Source organism: Octodon degus, unplaced genomic scaffold (genome assembly GCF_000260255.1).
Source record: "Octodon degus isolate 3935 unplaced genomic scaffold, OctDeg1.0 scaffold00086, whole genome shotgun sequence".
NCBI lineage: Eukaryota > Metazoa > Chordata > Mammalia > Rodentia > Octodontidae > Octodon > Octodon degus.
The window spans coordinates 278868-298610 of record NW_004524662.1 but is presented as its reverse complement, the minus strand read 5'-3'; the positions used below and the strand labels follow the sequence as shown (position 1 = coordinate 298610).

Here is a 19743-nt window from a genome sequence, read left to right as displayed (position 1 = left end):
AAAGTGGTTAGGATAGATATATAGTTACATTCTCTTAATGAATAGAGTGATTTGTTCTAATAGTGTTTGTAAATAGGATATCATGTCCGCATCTTTTACAGCAATTAACCACTAGGAAGAATGTATGCAATATGTTAATTATTGAAACTGTCCTATCAATTTGATTTGAAACTGTCTCATTGCTATTTGTTTATCAATAAAATTATGGGGAAAAAAGGAAATAAAAGTCTTTTAGATAAAAAAGAACTCTTTCATTCTGCATGCAGCTGAGAGCAGTGTCACTCTAACAGTGCCAAGGTCTGCTTCCAGCTGGCTCAGTAGTCAGGCTTGCTTCCCTCTTGGCTGTAGGGAACGAATGTCTTAGTACCTAAGCATTCTGTATCCACTTCTGAGGAACAAATTCTCTATGCCACCACCATTCTGGCACACACTGCAGCCACCAAATGATGCAAAATTCCTCATTTAGTTTGAACAGACATCCACTCCCAACATAGCAGTCAGCCCCCTATACTACCAGGCTGGGGATTGAACTCAGGACCTTATCGTGTTAAGCAAAAGCTCTAACATTGGGCCATAGTGGTACCCAGGTACCCAAAAGGAATTAATAGAAGCATGTGTTACAGGGGGAGGGGGACAGTAAGCAAAGCACTCTACCCATAGTCAGCTCCTCCAAGGTCCTCCTCAGCTGAAGAGAAATGCTTCCCTCTAGATCACACCCTTGTCTGAGCAGCTTGCATCCCCAGTAACTGAGAAAGGCATGGATACGAAGGTCAGCACATTCTGTCCCAAAATAAACAATGCTGCTTCCTCCATTTCTTTCATAAGTATTTCTTCCTAACAAACATTTTATACGCAAATGCTATCTCAGCATCTGCTTCTAAAGACTCTGAAAAGACAGTGACATAAACTCTATATATGACATCTGAATTATCCAATATGCTACACAAACGTAACACAAACTGCAACCCAAAGAGTCATTTCCAATGTCACAACTTAGTTCAAGTTTTATTATTCTAGCCAACATCTTTTATTTTGAATGTTTAGATCAAATTTTTTGTGAAGCAAGGTAGAAAGTAATCCCTGTTTTATAAGATTTCTTACCCCTTTAGGCATCCTCATTTGAGTTTCAAATTTGTACAAAAGCCCTCAATCCTTCTTTGATTCCTTAAAATTATTTTAAAGATTTTTCAATATGGAGAGAGTTATTTTAAAGATTTTTCAGTATGCCAGTCTCTCCCCATCAACTAGTCCAGTCCATTTTCTTCTCACGGGCTTTTATCTGAGATAAAGGCTTTTAATGAATTATGCTTTAATGCACAGCCATAGACTTTAACTGGGAAGATGGCTCAGTAGAATAAGTGCTTGCCTGGCAAGCGTAAGCACCTGAGTTCAATCCCTGGTTCCGAAAAAGAAAAAAAAAAAAAGTTTCAATATCTTTCTTCTCTTTAAAATAAAATTTTAAAACAAAAAATGTTGTGTAGGGCTGGCGAGATAATTCAGCAAGCTAAGCACCTGCGTGGGCAAGCTCAGGGACAGAGGTTCTATTCCCAGCACCACACACCACACAAGCCCTGCCCCTAAGAGCACTGAGCTGGCCACAGAGACTGGGTGTATTGGCACACGCCTGCAATCCCAGTGCTGGGGAGGCTGTAAACAGGAGGATCACTGGGAGTCTGAGCTGCGTAGTGAGATGTTGCACAAAATACATTTTAAAAAAAGAAGAATGTAATGTAGTATAGTCATTAGAGGATAGAGACTGCATCACCTAAAGGAATTATTTAAGCTTTCTGTATCTCAGCTTACTCATCTGTAAAATGGTATTTGTAACTATATATTTCTCACAGGGGAATATTAAGAACATACGTAATATGTACATCATGTTTAAAATGGTCTCAGCATGCAAAAGGCATGACTTGGTAGAGTTTCCTTTTTTAACTGTACTGCTTAAGGCGATAGATCTTATTGCAAGGGTATACATTTTGTTTTCTTAGCTACTCACTTCCCAATTCTTCTTACATCTATTTTGCTTTCACTTTGACTTTTTTTAAGCCTCCTCTATAAAATGTGTGGTATTCTTCATCTTTTTTATGTGTTGCAGTTAATAAATGTGCAATACCTAAAATTGAGATCTATATAAATGTATGATAATGATTATAAATAATATTTATTGAATACTTGATATATACTGAGCACTGTGCTAAATGCCTTGCATATGTTAGCCAATTTAACCCTCACAGCAGCATTACTGTTATTTTCTTCATTTCTCATATTAAGGAATTTAGACCTGGAGTAACAGTGAAATCTAAAGTAGGATTCTACAGTTAGAAAGTGGGAGTTAGTTTCATATCTATGTTAGGATTTCACTACCCTAATATAATGACTGACAAATTTGTAAAACTACAAAATTTGTAAAACTACATGTGTTCTTTGCCAATACATAAATATAAACCTATAAAATATTTATTTACATTTTAATTAATCTTATATAATTTTACATTTATTTAAATTTTCATATCCTAAAATATAGGAATGGAATAGTTACCTAATATTTCATCTTCTGTTTGTGGAAAAATATATTCAAGCCAATTACCCCCACTGTTTCACAGACACACAGTGTTTTTATAAAACTCTAACAAACATCCTTACACATGGAGTTTGCAGCCACCTCCAATTATTTCTCCAGGATTAAATCCTAGAAGTGAAATTGATGAGCAAAAAGATCTGTGTATTTTAAGACCACTATTCATATTTTCAAAATGTGCTCAAGAAACAATGCTTATCTTTGAACAGTAAGGTTCAAAGATGTTATGAATCCTGTCCAAGGAGATATATAAAGAGATTTATACATACATATCTATATTTATATCTATATAGATGTACATATATTATATATATATCAATTAATCTATTGAATTTTTATTGGAATTGCATTATACATAGTCAAAGGAAACATCTTTATAGCCAAGAATATGGCATGCCTAACCATTTATTTATTCAAATCTTCCTTTGTAAAGATTTATAGTTTTTCCTTATAAAAAAGATACATATTTGAGATAAAACATGTTTCTAGATATTTTAGAGTTTTGGTTGTTAACTTGAAAGTGGATGTTTCTGGCTGGTGAGATAGCTCAGTGGACTAAGCACTTGCTTAGGCAAGCACAGGAATTGGGGTCTGATCCCTGTCACCATATGCTGCACCAGCCCCACCCCTGGGCACTCTGAGCCAGCCAATAAGACCAGGCATGGTGGTGCACACCTGCAATCCCAGCTATGGGGAGGCTGAAATGAGGAGGATCACTATGAGTCTGAGCTTTAAAGTAAGACCCTGTACCAAATACATAAAAAAGTGGATGTTTCCCATTATATATGGCATTTTCTATTGTATAAAGGAATACAATCTATGATTTTATTATTTTTACTAACATTTAACATAATAGAAACTCATTTCTTACATTAGTGCTATTTATTATTCAGCTGATTTTCCTGAATCATCTAAATGCCAGTTTGAAGATCAATCAATAAGTAAATATTAGCTAGTTGACACGCCCTACCCCACCCTTCCTTCCTCACCTTTGGATTTGATTACACAGTTCCATATCACAAGGATGTTGGTAAAATTGGTCTTGGCAGAAAGGACTGTTCTATTATTGACATTATTGCTATCTACAAGAAGCAAATATAGTTACCTCCACAGCACAGGCAGAATCCTGCTACCAGAGCCCTTTGGTATATCACAGTTCTAGAAGGGTAGAGGATACACCAGTGTAAGATCATTCATGGCTCTCATGAGCAAGGGCAATGCCATAAGCAATGGTAGATGAAGGAATAATGAGTTCCTAAAACAACCCTAATATTTTCCAAATTTGGAACCCATTTGTACAACATTTTAGTCTTTGCAAAGACAGGATGTGGTAGTATGCTTTCTACCACTGTGACCAGTTACCTGAGATGACATCTTAAAGAAAGAAATGTTTGTTTTGTCTCCCACAGTCAGTGGTTCCAGTCCACACTTACATGCTCCCTTACAGTAAGTAGGGGCTGTAGCAGCACAGTACATCACGGCAGAGGAACCTGGCAAAGGACACTGCTCCCTCGTGATGGTGGGAATCAAATAAAGAAAAGAGGCTCTGTGGTCCCAGCATCTCTTGGAAGACACACACTCAATGACCTACCATCCTGCCTCTAGATCCTGCCTCCTGCTAGAGTTTCCACCAACTTCCAGTAGCTCTACAGGGCAGCGACCAAGTCTTTAACACATGATCCTTTGGATTGAACTATAGCACCGATTAAGTCAAAGGGCATGCTTCCTTACCATGTGCCAAGATAGTTTATTATTTTTAAGACCAATAGTAGAACATTGCTCGTGGTCCCCATACCAAGTCTTTGTTGATTTATCTTTCCTTCATTAAATAGGTGTGCTCTAAGTTTTAGGTTTCTTGTGAAATAAGCGTGTTTCCTTAAGAATTTAGTATTGTGTTTCTAATTTCATGACTTTTTTCTGAGGAAACTACACACACACACACACACACACACACACACACACACTTGCCTGAACCCAGTAGTGGGCCTACTGTAGTTGAGCCCAAGAGTCCAGTTCTTGCTCCTCTGCCAGCTTTATATCTGACCTCAAGAAAGACACTCTTGCTCAAACTTGCTTATCACTTCCAAAGGGAAAAAAGTTTCATTATTTCTAACATTTCTATAACAAACAGAACTCCAAAATGACAACTTCTATTCTCAGAAATTTCATTCACCTTATGATTTCGTCATGTGTTCTCTTAAATTTTTTCTGCCTTCTTTTACTCATTCTATTTGGAAAAAAAATCTAACCACAAAAGGTAGAGCTTGAGAAGCCCAGACCATGAAGCACAGAATACCGTATCTATTCTCTACTGTGTATTTTATCTAAACTCTACTGAGTTTCCCATCAGACACTTGAACAGCTTGCAGCTTCTGGATTCCTTGGTGCGGTGAGCAGTGTCCCTACACCTGCGGTTTTCTCTTCCACAGCACTGTCACTTAAGAACTATCACAGCAATAAAGTGTCCATGGGCTTACTTTCTGCTTTTGGAAATGTATATGGAAAAAAAGGAAGAAGTTAAATTTTAATAAATATTTTTAAGTTTACAGTCACTCATTACTTAAAGCTTAAAACAAATCTATAATAAAATTAAATTACCCTGAATGACAAAAGAAAAATAACTTAAACTTCCATTTCTTAGACTATACTATTATATCTAATTTTTTACATTATCAACCTACCTTAGAAAATAGAAATAAAATAAATGTCTTCTCTGGGTTATACCATGTATACATCCTCAAAGAAGTATGGAAAGGTCATGTTAATATCACAGTCAGAAAATGAAGACCTGAATCATCCATGCTGAGATATGAAAATAGCTTATAGCGACTTCCTCCCACACATAACCCTCCTGGAGAGATTTTTCTAAATGGCAACAGGGCTATGCATTTTCAAAGGTTGCTTACCAGGACTCTAAGTTGTCTTTATGATATAATGAGCCACTATCATTTTATTTCACTGGTTTTTTATCTCATGAGGTTAATCTACTATTCTTTCACACAGCGACTAAAACTTTGAAGTCATCTTTTATGATACTGAGAGAGAAGAGAACAGATCAAGCTGTGAACCTGTGTGATCTGCTGGACCTGCTGCCTTCCCCACAGAGACCAGTGCTATGCAGTAATGCAGACTCTGAAGCCAGACTATCAGGGATGAAACCCATTGTCCATGAAACACTGGCGATCTGCTGACTCTGGGGCTCTGAGCTCTGAAATGAGAACGGTAATGGTTATCTCACACAGTGATAGTAAGAATTTGATGAGTTAATGACACTATGCATGGCATGTTGAGTGTGCTATCTTGTACTGTCTAAGCTTTTACCTACCATATCTTCATTAGCCCTGTACTTTAGTGCACTTGGCCTCTAATCCCTCAAATGTGATGAGCACGCTGCTTCTCTAGGACTCTGTAAAAGGTATTCCCTTAAAAGTGATTACCATGTGGGTAATTCTATACTCATTTGTATGACATTTTTATTACTAGCTTCCTTTCTTCCAGGTGTATCTTCCATGAGGCCAGGGACATTATTTTGCTCCAATTTCATACTCAGGGCTATGTTGATATTTATACTGAATGTTCAATAGATATGGAGCAAATAAAGAAGTCTATGAAAAAAAGTACCTAATTTTTAAACTATCATAAAAACACACTAAGTCTCCATGTTTGAAATCCATTCTTCACTTTTTGCATCAAATTACATCAAATCTCCATTTAGCTTAAAATGTCAAAGGTATGCTTTCCTATATTTTCTGTCATTTTTTTTGAAGTGCATCCCATTGATGAGAATTTTAATTACTAACCTAGAACTAGTATTTTTGTTCCATTGAATTCAAGCACATATACCAAGACACCTCCCCAAACTATTCAGTTCTTTTTTTGATATATAGAAGTTGCTTCTTTAATTCTGTTTATTTTTATTGTCTATATTTTTTTATTTTATTGAAAAATAAATTGTAATGAGACAGTTTCAAAGCTGATTAATAGGACAGTTTCAATAATTAATACATTATACATTGTTATCTTCTTAGTGGTTATCCACAGTACAAGAAACAGACAGAATATCCTGTCCAAACATTATTAGTACAAATCTTTCTTCTCATTGAATTAAGTGAAAGGAGCTATATGTCTATCCTATTTTTAATATACAGATACAAAACGATTCTTCCTGTGTATCCCTTTTTTTGTTTAGTCCTGTCAGAGGTGGGTAGTCTATTGGTATCTAAATACTACAGGTGCTTGAATTCAGCAAAACAATCCAACACTGTCCAGCAGTCCATAATATTAGTGGGTTATCCTCAGAAGTTATTGACTTGAGCCTCTTACAGCTCATCGTATTAATATGGCTTTACTTTACATACCTCGTTTTTATATTTTTCCATTGGTGGTTAAGACCAAGATAAAGCAAGACTGATATAACAAGAAATGTAACTTTTGCATCTGATAAGGTCAGCCAAGTACCCTCAGGAGTTATCCTGTAACCCTGTACCGCACTTTGTAGGTCCTTTTGTCAGTGTCAGCCATGCGGATGAGTCACGGCCATTGCTTGACCAATTTGTTTTCTGTGAAAGACTGAGAGAATGTTTTCTCTCCATGTGACTCTTCTTAGGCACACTACATGTCATTGATCACATTCCTCTGTAGCTCCATAATCTCCTTGATCAGAAATTTTGGGGCACAACTGAGTTGCATGATGTTACAGTACAGATTCTCTTATGTCCTGAGTCTTCACTGACCTTAAAAGGCTAGGGTCAAAATGTTGGCTGTCCTTGCAGCCCTTCCTTTTCTCCAATTTTTGATCTGCAAACTTAGGTTGTTAACCCTCCAGAAGAGAAGCTTATTATTACCCTGCAACATATGCAGTTCGGTTTACCCTAAGTATCTGTCTAAATATCAAACATCTTAGGCAAAACATGGAACAGGTATTTTCCATCAAATAAGTGCTTCTTCAGAAGCCAGACTGCAGAAGTTAATCATGTCTTTTCAAGAACTATACAAATATGTGATAGGATCTATGAGACTACCTCATTTATTTCTTCTTTGAAGTTATAGACACCATGAACAAAAAAAGTCTAATCAAATTGAGTCAGTCAGAAGTAAACATAGTGTCCCCAGAACAAAATTTCTTAGCAAATAATGCAAGACCTTAAAACTCAATGCTTTTCTCTTTAGGAAGTACAGACAAAAACTCCAATAGGTTCAGTGTACCCTAATGATGTTATCATTTTGGCTTAGTGGATGTAGTTTATAATGAGGATGTACATGGAAAGCAAGACAATAATGTTCATGGAGAGGATGCATTTGATTTTTCACATTACTAGTGTACTATTAGTATTTTCCTATAAGAAAATTAGTACTCTCATAGGGCAATGACCAGAAGGCTAATGTTATAAAAAGCACTCTGCACTCCTCTGGGAGAGGTTTTACATAACAATATTATTCAAATCATCATTCAAAATTCATTTAGAGGGTCTTACAAACCTTCAGGCCACCGGGAAAACAAATAAGTTTGACAAAGGCTCTGTTGAGTTAGCAACTTCAGAACACATCACTGCAGCTGACTTTCAGTCATTTCATTGACATATACAACCTACTTCTGCCTTCTCACTTAAATTTTTACTTCACTGCCTTTTTGCTCGAAGAGTGGTCTGCAGGACAGTAGCATCAGCATCACAGGGCAGCTGGTTAGACACACAGATTAGAGACCACACCTCGACATATTAAATCAGATTGGCAATTTAACAAGGTCTCTGGGTGATTTGCATGCACATTACACTTGGAGAACTGCTGCAGATAGTTTTACTCAAAGCAATGAGAAGTAAATGGAAAATTTCAGCATAAAATAAATACAGTGTTGATGAAAGGGGTCACTTGGCAAAGTGCAAGAGATGACCGTGTAGCAGCTGGAGGCACTGGGGCTTGACATGGCCCTCAGTTCTGCCTCTGTGTGTATTAAGCACTGTTTGTCCCCACCTCACACATGGGCTGCTCCAGGTAGTTACCACTTTCCATCCTGGTTTCTCTGCTGTCTCCATGAGAGATGCCTGTGGGAAACCGTTTCATCATTGTGACATGGAAATGAGAGTTCTTCCCACCATGGCAACACTTGACCAACCATGAATAAGAGCTGATTCTGAAGTGCTTTCTCTTAGACCTGTAAGAGTAAGGATAAGTCTCAGTTACCAAAGGAAATGGATAACTGTACTTCAGAGCTGTGGCTTTCTCCTATCCTGTGGAATTGTAAAAGTGATAGGATATCCCTCCTATGGTAATGTTACATTGCACACAACTCTATCTATCTATCTATCTATCTATCTATCTATCATCTATCTATCTATCTATCTATCTTATCCATCTGTTTATCTCTATCTGTCTCTCTCTCTAACAGACTCAGCTGAGGCTCTTTCCTAATCTGAAGAATTGAGAAGCCTCCTTTGGAAACCCACACACCAAAGGGTAGCATCTAGGACAGTGGTGTCAAATCCATGGCACAGGTGTTAATGTTTTTCTTTTAAGGCAAAAGATGTTAATGTATGAGTTGATTTTTTCTAAACTACAACCTCAGAATTCAAGTTCAATTGCAGTGTTAGCACTCTGTAACAAATATGCAGGTTTGAGGTTGTAGTTTGAGCACTTGGTCTAGATTCTAGAAACTCAACATGCACTGCAGCCAGAAGCCCTCAGGAAAGCAGACCCCTCAATCATACAGCCATCGGGCAGTGGGCTTATTAATGAAGTTAGTAAGCTTGAAAACAGATACTTCTCCAATTGTATCTCTACATGGGAAAGCAGTTTAATAATGACTGTACTGCAACCTGTAACACCTTGAGCCCAGGCATAGCTAAGCCATGCCATGTAGTCTCACTGCAAAACCTGAGTGAATAATGTACTCTCTTTTAAACTGCCGGGTATACTACAATTTCTTATGCAACAACAGAAAGTGAATATACCCTCCTTTAGGATGAGGTTGCCTGATGTTAGGGACTCTATTTGATACGTCCAAAGTCTCATAGAATGTGACATATAGCTGTTGTTTAACATGAATAAATCTATAAACACATATCTTTGATTTTGCTGAGACAGAATTCAGTGTTTATATCTAAAATTATATTCAGCACTAGTATGAGTAGAGTATATTCAGTACCAGTATTAATATAATATAATAAGCAATAACCATATATTAAATCTCAAACAAAACTGACAATCAAAAAGAAAGAAACATAAGTAATTTTGGTTCTCACTATCCAAGCATCAATAACAAAAAGACATGGTTAACTCACTATTCCTTCTAACCTATTTTCCTGTTTCAATAATGGTAGAGAACATACTGTCAGTAAATTTCTTTCTGGGCTATTTCACTCAACATCCTATGATGATATCAACATCCTGTCATGATTATAAAATCAGCCACTTTCAAAGATACATTTGAATAATTGGCTTTGCCTGGTTCCAGTAACATTCTCCCAGCGTTCTCTGCCTGATGTTATCTCGTGTAAGCAACCAATCATGAAAGTCAGGTGTGGTGCACCTGATGCCTCCACTGCAGCCCAAGTTTCCTAATTTTAGTCATAATTCTTTCTTCTCATCAGAGAAGTGTTGTTGCAAGTGGAACAAAATTTCACAACACTCTAGATTATGATAAACTCAAATGCTGCTCTAGCCTAGCACTCCATGCCGGTGCCTATCGTAGCTATTGCAACACACTGATGCTGAACTCATATGTGCACACAAATTTATATACATGTCTGTGCCTGGGTATATCTGTACATACACGGGCAATTTAGACATTTATTTTCTGCATGAATCTTTCATTTTATCACCACATAACCTTAATCTCAGTACAGATTTCCCATCCTGATGCCAAACAAAACAGGTGACCAACAATTAGCATGAGATCAGCTCCAAGACTACCCCGCTTCTCTGTCCTAGTATAGCCCTGTTTGAACACCTTGAAGTAAATCAATACTTCTCTTTCCCTTTCCCTTTTCTAACCTACACCCCTTCCTTACCCACTCCTCCATCAAATTGCTCTAGCCAATCTGTCCAGTTGTCTCCATCCTGGAGATACACACTCCTCATCTCACTTGACTTAGCAAACTTTGACATGATTGGACACTGTTTCCTTCTCAGCACCTCTTCACCTTCCTTCCAGGACACCACACAGATCACATGATGGCTCTGTGTCATCTTGGCTGGTTCCCTTCTTTGCCAGCTTCTTAATGTTGGAGTGCACCCAGGCTCCTTTATTTTGGGACTTCTCAGTCCTACTATCTACCTGTATCTCTTGTACATGTCTCTACCCATCATGATTCCCACTGAACTCAAAAGAGAGACAAGATCACACAGTGAGAACAAAACTCTCCACATCTTAGTAGTTAATACAAGATTCTCATTCATGTTACCCAGTAGTTGTGGATTGCCTGGAGGTGACATCCCATGTTGTCATCTCTCCAGCAAAAAAGTTGATAGAACAGCTACCATTTGAAACATTGCCCCTTGCTGAGGCAAAGGTAAAGAATGTGAAAAATTCTATGTTGATGGTGAACACTTCCCCTCAAAAGGTATACATATCCTTTTCATTCAATGTCAATTTGACTGAGTAACTTTTATGGCTACAATGAGCAAAAAAAAAACTTATAATTCTAAAATGACACCATATTAGAAAAGCAAATGGAAATGGTTGGAAAAGTAGCACTAATGATTACTAAAATTCCCAAATTTAAATATTTTGCTTAAGATTTACTCTAGTTTCAAATATAAATAAGATTGACTCTAGTTTGCTTAAGAAACTCTAGTTTCAAATATCCAACTCTCAGCTCAGCATCTTCATGTAGACATCTAAATGAAATCTCATACTACATTCAAAACTGAGTTTCAGTTTTCCCCCCACTCCAAAGCAAACCTTCTTCTTTCATTTTTTCTGTCTCCAGCTCATTGTAACTCCATTAACTCCTTATGTAAACTTTGCAAGGGTTTGTAGCTGTGCACACCTGTGCCTCACCCTGAAAAAAAATGAGAGGGGATAGACAAAACAAGTGAATTACTAAATAGATTTTGTGGGGTTTTCTCAGTTCATCTGAATTCTTTATATCCTTTAAAAACTGCAGACTAAACAGATATTTCCTTCAAGAAAACTTTTTTGAATCATTGAATCTAGTAGTCAATACAATAACTCTTGAACATCCAGGACCTATTACTATATCCAAATATTGCACTGAGTTCCTGCACTCCCTGTGTCTCCTAGGCCACAATTAAGCCCCTTTAGGGACAAAGTCTTTATTATACTAGTATTTCTTGAACATTCTGTTAGAAAAGACTTCACTAGTATGTCCCCTCCCTCATTTCACATGGCCAGTCTTGCTCTACGTGTCTACAACATAGAGCCATAGAATATTTCATATATTGTAAATAGGTTACAGGTTACTCTAATTCTCATTACCCATTTCCAAAGCTACCTACTACAAAGTAGGCTTTTTTTTTCTATTTCAAAGTTAGTTGAATTTACTTTGGGGCTTATTTTTTTTGTCAAGACTCTCAAATTATTTTCTTACTCATTAGACAAATGCCATTTCAGGTGTGGAAATTTGCTTCCTAAAAGCTTAAATTTTTAATAAACTATTCACAAATTATGTTATTTTCTGCATCTGACATACCAGATGTGACAGTTGTCAGCTGTACACTGACAGTTACAAGCCCAGGAGACCCTAAATGGAGAGGCTCTAAATACAGAAACACACACACTCAAACTAAAGCTATTTCTAGTATATATTGAGGTGTTTGCTTCTTTTTCAAGGAAATAAGATTGGAATGCAAATACCTAAATTACATTTTTCGTCAGTTTCTCCTTCATGGGTGTGCTATGGTGATTAAGTTAATAAGCATATGGAGAATGCTTAGAACTTGCAATTTAAGTATGTGTTGCTATTATTTTCTTTCCCTTAGGATTAATAAATGCTTAATAGGCTAAGTGAATATACTTTCTTAAATTAGAATATGAAATCCAGTCTTTACTTAATGTTGTTAGTAATATTTTAAACCTTCAGTTGATTAAAAATAGTACAACATAAAGCCAGGGATGTTGGCACACACCTGTAATCCCCGTCCTTCTGGAAGCTGAGGCAAAGGATTGTGGCAAAGCTAAGCCTAAGCAACTTAGCAAGCTTATGTCTCAGAAATAAAAACTAAAAAGGGCTAGCAGTGTTCAATACCCAGTACCACCAAAACAAGGAAAAAAACAGTTTAAATAAATTGATTTCACAATGAAATTGTGATTGTGCATAATGTTAGGAAACATGGACTTGTAATGTGTGTGTGGCAGAAAAATAACTAGGTGTCAAGACTCATACATACAGATCTGATAATTCTGCCTGATAGTAGAGAACAAGACAGGGGAAAGCAAAGTTCAGAAGAAGTAATTGCATCACCTGAGAAGGATGACCAAAGGGGAACTGCCAAGTTGAGCAGAAAGCAGTGCATAACTGATAGAGCAACGGAAAGCCATCTTGGATCAGCATCATTCTCAGGTGAGAATAAAGAGGACAGCCCCAAGTGTCTCTACTTACTACAGTGTGAAAGCACTCATTTTTCCAATGCCAGTCACCTGAAAATAGAAATCCTCTCCTAGATGTGTCTCCTGGTGCACTCTGAGGCAGAGTAGAGGGAACACAGTCTCCACCAGGCCAGGCTGAGGCCTCTTCCCCTTCTCAGCTACTTAGGGGTCTCTTAGTGCAGCCTCCAGGGAGCAGTGTCTCTTCACTGTGACCAGTGCCAAAATTCTTCCATGTGCATGCTCCTGGAAACCTTTCTAGACCAAGAAAATTAATTAATCTTTAAAATTAAATAATTAATTAATTAATTAATTAATTTAATTGTGGTAGCCTTCCACTAGCCCATCCATCATAGAATGAGTCATTACTCTGATAGGCAGGGTGACTTGATTCAAAGGTCACACACGGGCCTTTTTAGAGCAAAAATAGAGAAAAAAGGACCACAATTGTGAGAGTAAAAGGAGAACACATAGAGGGTGTGATTCTAAAAATAGAACTTAAAACTACAGTGCACACCTGTAATTACAGCTTTCTGAGAGGATTGGGCAGAAAGCCTACAAGTTCCAGTCCTGTCTGGGCAACTTAGTGCATCCTTGATTCAAAATGAAAAAGGGAGGAAGGAGTTTGGGATGTAGTTCAGTGCAAAGATGCTGAGTTAAGTTCGTAGTCCTAAGGGCCAGTGAGATAGCTCGGCAGACTAAATGCCTGCATAGGCAAGCTCAGGGACCAGTGCTTAATCTCCCGGTACCTCATGTTGAGCTGGCCCTGCCCTCATATGTGTTGACTTAGCGACCCAGTCTGGGCACAATGGTGCATGCCTGTAATCCCAGCCCTGGGGAGGCTGAAAACAGGAAGATCACTGAGTCTGAGCTGCATAGTGAGAGTCTATATCAAATACATAAAAAAATTTAAGAAACAAAATTCCTAGTCCTACCAGAAAATTTAAAGTCTCCTTAGCCCTCTTATATATGTAAAGTCACACATACTGCAATCCCTGGGACAACCAAAGTTCCTATTTATACTTCCAGTTGAAGTTTAGTAATTTTTTGTCTACTGATAGTTTTGTTGTTCATTTTTGCTGACGCTTTTACCTTCAACCAGGTCCTTGGATATGATGCTAGCAACTGTCACCATCAAAACCTCTAAAACAGTGAAGATAACCTTTTATTAAATCACAAGTTTGAGAGGATTACCAACTCTATGAGTGTATATACATACATATTTGCCGATCATGCACATTGTCTACACACTTGTGCTTTGCTCACAATTTGGAGTTTTCAAAGTCTTCTAAATGCAGAAGAAAACCCTTCACAGCTCTCCCTCAGCAAGACCTACATGAACTAAATTAGTGCAACCAACAGGTGGATTCTGCAAACCAGCGACTATAGATAAAGTCAAATATCAATGAAACAGGAGAACTGTCTCCACCTTCTTTATTTGGAAATAATCTATAGAAAGAGAACTTTTAATTACCACACGGGGTTGACGAATGTTTCAATTTGTAGCAGAAGCAGCAGGCAACTCCTTCACCCATGCACTTCATTGATTTTCACTAGCATTACTTTGCTTTACATAATAATAATTAGCTGTTACTGGCCTAAAAACACTTTCTCACTTTAACCAAGTCTCCCTCTCCTGAGAGAGATAAGCTTATTATCTCTCTATGGGTAATCAAACCAGAATAGAACAGTTAAATAGCTTTCTCCACGTGGTAGTAAAAGTTAATATACATATTATATTGATGATTCCCTTCCCTAAGCTCATCAAACTGTACCTTTCTCCTTTAGAAAAATTAGCAGTATTTCCAAATTTGCTGATTTTATAATTTAGTAATATCAGTTAATACAAAATATTTGCACAGAAGCCGGAAACAGTCACCTTTGTACAAAAATCCACATCAACTTGATGTCCAAATTTGTCTCAATTTTACCACAAGGACCCTATTGACATCACCATTTGTGCTGCTGCAGTTGTCTTTTGTTCTTAGTTGTCTAAGCCTTAAGATCAGACTGGCCCCTAGTGGTGAACTTCTCCGCTGAGCTTCAAATTTTCAACAGGTATGAGATAAATATCCGTTGATTATTCATTGTGATGGCAACCTCATCAATAATGAGCTTCCTACCACCACCTTTATAAACTTATAATTATTTCTGAGCATCACATCTCATATTTTGAAAGTCACCAACATAAAAAATGTTGTTGACAGAATAGAAATTTGTTAATTTTTACTGACAAGTTCTAAAATGGGAGGTGGAGCTGAGATACATCTTTTACTCAAATCGGAAAATGTAAAAGAAATGCTAATAATATGCTAATAGCTACCCCAAGACAATAACTCAAGAATTACCATCTACAAATAATCATCTGTGTAAGCAGTACCTTGACTTTAAACTCTTCGAATGCAAGCATGGAGATGGAGCTAATCATACTAATTAACTCAGTGTGTCTTGTAACACATTAATGTTGAGTAAAAGAACAGGCAACTAGAGAAAAAGGCCAAAATTTCAATTAGTTAACCCAAATGGAACATAAATATTCTCAAAACTCGTTTGGCCTTTAGAATAAGAACTGTAGTGCCAGGATGGCGGGTGCAGCGAGATCGTGCGACACTGGCGGCATGGAATTGTTATTTTTTTTTTTCAAAGTTTTATTGACAAAGAGATAGCAATGAGACAGTTTCAAATCAAATCGGAAGGACAGTTTCAACAAATAATACACTGCATATATTCTTCTTAGTGGTTAATTGCTGTACAAGATGCGGACTTGTGATCCTATTCACAAACACCATTAGAACAAATCATTCTATTCATTAAGAGAATGCAACTATATATCTATCCCAACCTCTTTGAATACACAGATACAAAATGGACATTCATCGGTGTACCCCATTTTTTCTAAGTTCCATTGCAATTGTTGTTTATGGCACTGCTTTGTAGTTCTGCATTCCAATAGGAGAACTTACTATAGTTGGCAGCAGAATTGACAGGTTAATGTAGAGTATCCATAACCACCTAGACCCTTACAGAACCAACGTAAGATGGGACTTCACAAATTCTTTCCGTTAGTTAGCTTCTGCTTTAAAAGTAGTTGTTTGTTACTGTTGCTGTTTTGTTTCACAGAGCAGTATAAATACGTAGTACGACAGCTCGAACTCTAGTGATCCTCCTGTCAACTTTCCTAGAGCTGGGATTACAAGAGTGTGTGCCACCACTCCCTGTTTCAGGGCCCGATAGGCCCAGGCTTCTGCAAGGTTCTAGGGCCAGCATGGCGTGCGGTACCAAGGATCAAACTCTGATCCTTGCACTTTCTGGGCAGGTGCTTAGACCAAGGAGCTGTCTCCACAGTCCTTTAAAAGTATTTCTGATGATCCCTTTGTAGGACAGGTCCCAATCTGGACTGCCAGAACTTTTGTTTTTTATCATAAAGTTGTGCGTGCATGCCTTTTGTATGCCTGATACCATATTATGCAACTTACCACACCACTCTAGTAAATAACAAAATACTGATAGTATTTTGAGTGTTTCAGGAGTTAAAAAGCATAGTAAGACACAGTCCTTCCCTTTTCATGGGGAATCTAGTTCTTATGTCAATCTATTCCTTACTCTGAATCTCCAACCTCTGCCTCATAGGTTAGCCTCCATGTCTTCAAAAGTCCTCATGTGTAACTGCTTTAAACCTGTTTTTCAGAGACACTACCACTGAGCTTTCCATCCACCATCTTCAAAATGGTCTTCCTTTCACATAAATCCTTACAGTATGTCCTATGTGCAATATATCATGTTCTTGCACACCTTAAAGTTCCAATCAGGTTTTCCAAACCATTTTTCATCTGAAATTACTACGTAGTAACTAGAGATCTTGACAAATCCAATAGAATTTATGAACCCTTACTTTCTAACGGTCATCTGCTCTATGTGACATATTGACTACCACCTCTTCCTCACAATTCTTTTCTCCTTCTGGATTCCAAGACATTGCTCTGATTGTCCTTATCCCTTTACAAGTCCAGGGACCTGTGGTCTATGGCTGAGCATTAAATGCTCATGTCCCATGAATGAGTGTACTAGTACTGATCACAAAGAAGCATTTCTGTTTACTTAAAGGAAATGAGATATTAGAAGAGCTACGGGATCCCCAGGGAGACATAGATGAATGAGCTTCCCAGCCTTGGTAAATACTGTAAATATTTGTGTGACCTTTGTCAAATCATATTCCACGCTGAGTAGTCAGATATGTGATTTTTATGAAAACACAAAGAGGCAAAGCACATTGGAGACATCTCCATCAAGTGTATTAGAGACATCAAAGCACATTGGAGACATCAAGACATCAATTGGTCTAAGTCTCTTTAGAGCCCACACTAGGTTTTTTGAGTCTGATCTTCGGTAAACTACTGTATATTGATTCACAACTTCCTTCAGTAACTTAAATTGTTTGTTTTTAGCATAACCATTTGCTGTGCTAAGATTGCTGCCCTATAGCCTCCTTCCCGTGTTGTTTTCCACTGTGAAACCATAAAGAAACGTGAGTCTGTTGTGGCTTATATCTAAATGTCCACCTAAAGGCTCCTGCACTCATAGGTGGGGCTTTTTGAAAGTGGCTGGATTCAGGTTGTGTGAATATGGATTAACAATATGTGATAATGACAGCGGCCTCGCGAAGGCTCCAGAGTCGCGGCGTGCAGAGGGTGGGCTGCAATCTCACTTAGGGCCGGCGCATGCACAGCGGCTGGCCTTCAGCTAGCGCTGCTGAGTTCCCCGCCCACGAGGAGTGCGGCGATTCCTGTCCTTGTGTACTCGCCTGTTGCTCAAGCCTTCAGTCTGACTCTGCCCAACCATGGCTTCAGCTTTGGAGGCATTACAGAATGATCTAGAAGAGGTAAAGACATTGCTGGAAAAGGCTATTAGAATGAGAGTACGTGATGCCCTGACAGCTGGAAAACCAAGATTGAAACAGAAATAAAAAATAAAATGCAACAAAAATCACAGAAGAAACCAGAGCTTCTTGATAACGAAAAACCAGCCGCTGTGGTTGCTCCCATCACAACAGAATATACAGTGAAGATCAGTAATTATGAATGAAATCAGTCAGATAAGTTTGTGAAAATCTGCATGACCTTAACTGGAGTTCATCAAGTTCCTGCTACCAATGTGTAGGTGCATTTCACAGAGAGGTCATTTGATCTTTTGGTAGAGAATCTAAATGGGAAGAATTACTCTATGATTGCAAACAATCTCTTGAAACCCATCTCAGTGGAAGGCAGTTCAAACAAAGTCAAGAGTGATATAGTTCTTATGTTGTTTAGAAAGAAAGCACAGAACACTCAGTGGGAATACTTCACTCAGGCTGAGAAAGAGTGCAAAGAAAAAGAAAAGCCATCCTATGATGCTGAGACAGATCCTAGTGAATGTTTTAAAGAAGATTTATGAAGATGGACGTGATGCTACGAAGCAAACCATTAACAAAGCTTGGAATCAAGAAAGAAGCAAGCCAAAGGAGATTCAGAATTTTAAGACTTTAAAGTCCTTTTGAAAACTGATTCAGAAATACTGAGATTTCCAATAAGGGAATGTTGTTGAGCTGCACATAGAAATTTGACAGATAGCTGCAAAGCCTTCAAAGTAAAGGCAGTGAATTCTCCATTTCTTACTGGAGGATTTATTGAAATAAGATGCATATTAAGTACTTCCTCCAAAGATTGTTTCATTAGTATCCCTGTCATATTTTTATTTATGTAAGGGTTACGTGGTATTCTCATTGAAATATAAAAAGCAAGTCTTACCTAAAGAAAACAATACATTGTGTATGTTTTTGTTCATATAGGAGGTTAAAAAAAAACAGAAGTATATGCTTGCCTGTAAGTTACAGATAGCAGCTCCCACTAATGTAAGCATAAGAATAAAACTGAATTTTTGTATAAAATTCAAATTAGCTCTTGTGCTTCAAATTTGCTGTAGAGTAGATGGTCCCCTATTGCCAACTTGAGCAGTGCAAAGAGCAGGACTACCATGCACTAATCCAATCACAAATGTTTTTACCGATATTTAAATATAATTGCTTATGAATATAGAATTGAAGTAATAGACAGGCATCTTCGTGTAGTACCAGTTAGTAAGTTCTACCATGGATCAGATAGCTTTAAAAATAATAACCATAGTGACCAGGGAGATGGCTCAGTGGAATAAGTGCTTCCCTGGTAAGTGCAAGGGCCTGAGTTAAATCCCCTGTTCCACCAAAACAAAAAAACAAAACAAAAAAAAAAAAAACATAAAGTAAAAATAACTAATTTGAACATCATCTATTCCTATGTTCAATAAAGTTAAATTTTTATGTTAAAAAAATGTGCTACTTGTATTAGTTCGCTCATTGGGTTAGCATTATTCTGGGTGTGGGTGACGGGAAGCCCAACCCTAGGTGTGGATGGCACCAACCAATAGGTTTGTAGCTTGGGTCTAATATAAAGGAAAGATGGAAGCCAGGCTGGCTGTTTCCTGCCTACCCTGCCATGGACTGCTCCTCTGTAATGTCCCTCTGCCATACCACCCTGCCTTGGAGCCAGCCAACTATGAACTGAAACCGCTACAAACTACCAACTAAAATAAACCTTTTCGTCCTTTT

At 37.7% G+C, this 19743-nt stretch overlaps 1 pseudogene; it reads left to right on the top strand.

Annotated features, from left to right (window-relative positions):
• The first annotated feature begins 17961 nt into the window (after positions 1-17961).
• On the top strand, positions 17962-18638 carry LOC101583923 (annotated as a pseudogene).
• Positions 18639-19743: the final 1105 nt, after the last annotated feature.